Source organism: Rhagoletis pomonella, unplaced genomic scaffold (assembly GCF_013731165.1).
Source record: "Rhagoletis pomonella isolate Grant_MI unplaced genomic scaffold, Rhpom_1.0 Rhpom_scaffold_00002, whole genome shotgun sequence".
Lineage (NCBI taxonomy): Eukaryota > Metazoa > Arthropoda > Insecta > Diptera > Tephritidae > Rhagoletis > Rhagoletis pomonella.
This window is the reverse complement of record NW_023458556.1, coordinates 14610635-14614842: the sequence shown is the minus strand read 5'-3', so window position 1 is coordinate 14614842 and position 4208 is coordinate 14610635.

The following is a 4208-nucleotide window of genomic DNA, read 5'->3' as shown; positions in this document are numbered from 1 at the left end:
GGTAAGAACTTTAATAGCAAATTTAATTTTTGTGATGAGCAAGTTTGCAGTGGCTCAAATGTCTGGGTGATTTTTTGAAAATTTGTTTGCCGACGGTTTGTATAGTTTTTTCCATGTAGCCCAGACTTTTTATTTTTTTTTTAATAATTTTTTTTAATGGGAAAAATGCCCAACATCGTATAGAAACAAAATCGTTAAAGATTAACCAGAATTTTGAGCTAAATTCTTCACACTTGCACTTTATTAAATAAGCTATTAAATTGCATACCAGAATTTTTAATATAAATTTTGATTAAAAATTAGTTCAAGATCTCTAAATTTTATAAAAAGTTTGAAAGTTTTTATTTATATATAAATTTTTTTTTTCAGTGGAAACCATATTAAAAAATAATGATTTTTTTTTAATTGATGGACAAAATTCTACCTTATACACACTTCTTGATTTATGAGCATAAATGTCTGCAAACTTGAACGCACTAGACTGTTCATAAATTTCTTGCCTACACAGCTAAATGCTGCTCCAAAATTAATTACACACATCATTATACATAAATAGTTTGTTTAATCTTCATACAATGTTTGTTTACTTGCCCACTGGCACGGCTTAGAGTGGCCCTATGGGCCGTAATTGCCAAACTTTTTAGTCTTCATGTTTGTTTTATCTGTTTTTATGTGCGCGTTGTTAATATATTCTTGTGGGTGCATATGTATGCATATGTATGTATGTATGATTGAAGTATATTGCTTTATGCATAATTAAAAAGATTAAACAAAAGAAAGTCGGCAAACTCATTGGCCATTTTCCTGTCTGCAGAGTTTCGAGAGCTCTCTTTTAAGCGATTTAATAAATAATGACTACGAATAAAGGACCAAAACGCCCGAATTCGTCGAACAATTATCATAATTAGTTTAGTTTAGTTTCATTACGGATGAAGAAACTTAAAAAAAAATTCCTAAAGAAATTATCAAATTGCACGTGTATGTACATAGTTACATAAGAACATACGTAGATGATGTATAAATTGTTACCACCTGCTGCTGAAAAATAAGTAAATTTGCGAAATTTTCACTTTAATTAGTTGCTACTTCTCAAGGCGTTCATGTGGAAATGCTCGAATAGTTTAATACATATGTAGATGTTTGAGTAAAATAAATGCTAATTTCAGTAAAATCAAATTTGTTGAAAGGAAAAGCTTTTGAATGGTAAGAGCGAAGGGAGTTTATGTAAAAACTGTGGAAAAATTTGCGAACCAAGGCGAAAGCCAGTAAAAAAGTTAAGCATAAAATTAAAAGCAAAATAGTAAGAGGATTTCTAAATAGATAATTTAGAAAAATTCAGAAATTTAGAGTAGAAAAATGACTCTTGCATAGCCTCTGACTAATGAAATTTACCAATACGGAAAGCTGAAATTAAAATTTTTTTCTCTAAGAGTAAATTGTTTTATACCGGCATGTTCTGTAATTCACTTCCAAGTGAATTTCAACAAAACTCACTTTTAAACCGGAATGCGGAGTTTGTGTTTATAGTTACAAAATTGTATGTAATATTCGATTCTAATTATTATTTCTGCCAACAGAGGTTAGAAGACGCTTGTCTAACTCATCACTCTACATTATTGGTTTCATAAATGTTTTAAAATAGTGATCATTTAAGGGTTATAATGTATGATAAACAGCTTCTCATAAAAATATAATCGCCGCTCGGAGTCGTCCCCTCCCCTTTGTGTTTGGGATTTTCTCGGATTTTTTTACAACTTTCCAGAATTTTTTTAGGTCGTACCCTTGGTTTAGGTACCATTCGAGAATTTTTGAGGTCATTCTGGAAAATTGTTTGGAATTATTTGTGTGTTTCAGGTCGGTATTTTTCCGAATTGTTGCTTTTTGATAGTTTTTGTTATTATTCGGAATTCTAAAGGATTTTCTGGGACTTTTTAAACCTTTCGACGCACCGGGATTTTTGGTGCTCTTGGAAAGTTATTCGACTGTTACCTCTCAGGGTTTTTATGATTCTCAGGGACTATTTTCCATATCACTAGAGGCTTTTGGGATTATCTTACAGCAATTTTACGGATTTATTTTTTCCAATTTTTCAGGGGTTTCTCAGATTTTTTGGGATTGTGTTAATTTTTGGTATATTTTTTTTTGTTATTTTTTCAGGTGTTGACATAAAATTTAAATACCGACAATTTGAAGATTTTGTTGAGATGTCAAAATATTTTTTGGGAATCTAAGGGTTGGGGGTTTTCCCGAACTGTTTTAGGACTTTTTCTGATTTTCTAAAGGAATTTTTTAAATGCTGTTCTGGACAATTTTTTGGAATTCTGGGAGTTTTCCGGATTTTGTCTGTGCATATCCGTATTTCCTCGAATTTTTTAAATACTTTTTGTAGTAGAAAAGTACCATTCGGGATTCCATTCGGAATTTTCTGAGATTTATTTGAAACCTTTCGACACGCTTTGTAATTTTTTTGGGGACCAATAGGAAGTCTTGCCGTTTTCTTAATGGTTTCGGTCTTTTTTTAATTCTCCATGCAATATATGTTCTAGTTTTTCTTATGTTTGAAAGTTTTTAAGCTGCTAACTCCACTTTTCGGTCAACATAACTTTTGACACTGACCGGAATGGAGGAATGAGCTCTACAAGGTTATGAATGCAAATATTTTTTTAGCATTCAGAGTCCCTGAAAATAAATGAAAATAACATCTGCTAACTCCAAAAAATATTTATTTTTTTTCAATGAAAAGCTGCTAACTCCATAACTATTTCAGTTAGTACAAAGGACTAATAGAACATTCCACACGAATTTTCAATTGTTTTGACAGACAGGTTCTTCTTCGAAGTTTGGCAGGCAGATCTCCCACGCTCTTGATTGATATTCTATACCTTTTCTTTTTTCCCTATTTAAATACATGGAAAACTTTGAGCATTTTGAGCGACCTCCCAATATTTTTTGATTTTAAAATAAAAAATAGGGGTATATTTTTTCGATATAGAACAATCCTGGGGGGGGGGGGGGAGGGGGGGGTTGAGAACATATAAATTCTGACTTTATTTTTTTTGGATCACCCTAACGTACATACGTAAGAATTCCAAACCATACACAAAAATCTTTTGTAACTGATTTGATTTTTATTGCTTCTACTAACAATCGACTTCATTACCTTTTCTCTTAAGAAATTCTTGAAACAGCAACCCTAATAACCTTGCTTTGTCTTGATTACATTTCTCTGTGCATTGCAACTGCATAGAATTGCATTGTCATTTTAAGTGAGCAAATTACTTGTCAGCTCAGGCATTGGTTGGCGAACTGCGTGTTTTGCATATAGTTTCCTGGAAAACATTTGTAAATCTGTAAGTATAATCCAATACGGCCAATCATATAGCACAAATATATAAGATTGTGTGTAAATATATACTCGTACATGCATACATACTACATACATTTGTATGACATGTTTTTTGAGTGATATTTGTATTTATATCAATCAGCCGGAATATTTTAGTAATTGCCAAAACTCATTCCTCTAAGGGAAAATCTCTGTTCAAAGCATTGATATGCATACATTATATCAATTTTAAAACAATTAGCAATACTGAATTTAATTAACTAATTAATTAAAATATTTTGATATGCTCGGAATTAGTCACAATTCTAAGTAAATGGTTTGGCATATTTAGAATCACGAAAAGGGGCAAAAGGGATTAACATGATTCTGTAATTTTCTGAGCTGGAGCTGGATTCTGTTACTGTGCAGTATACGCCGAGTTCAAAACACCTACGGTAGAGGAGGGTACACAATTTTGACAGCTAAAACAAATTCTCACACTTCCTGGATCGCAAAATGAAGAGTGATGTAGAGGTTATTAATTTGTTAGTGCCAGTGTTAAAAATTTAAGGAAATTTATTTTTCTAGGTATTCAGCATAAGCATGTGCAGAGAGGTAAATAATGTGTAATTTGGCCAGATTTAAGTGGTCTAATTATTGACGTTGTCCTCAAGTGAAAATTTCATAAGTTTACCTACATAAACTTCGAACTAAAAATTGTTTCATTAAATTTAGATTAATTTTAGTGCGCCTCTGTAGACTTTATACCAAATATAGATTACAATTACTAATTAAGCCCTTGCATAAATATGTATACATTTTATTTCTGAAACCCATATCTTAAAATGCACATGCACACGCACATGAATACTTGTTAATAATT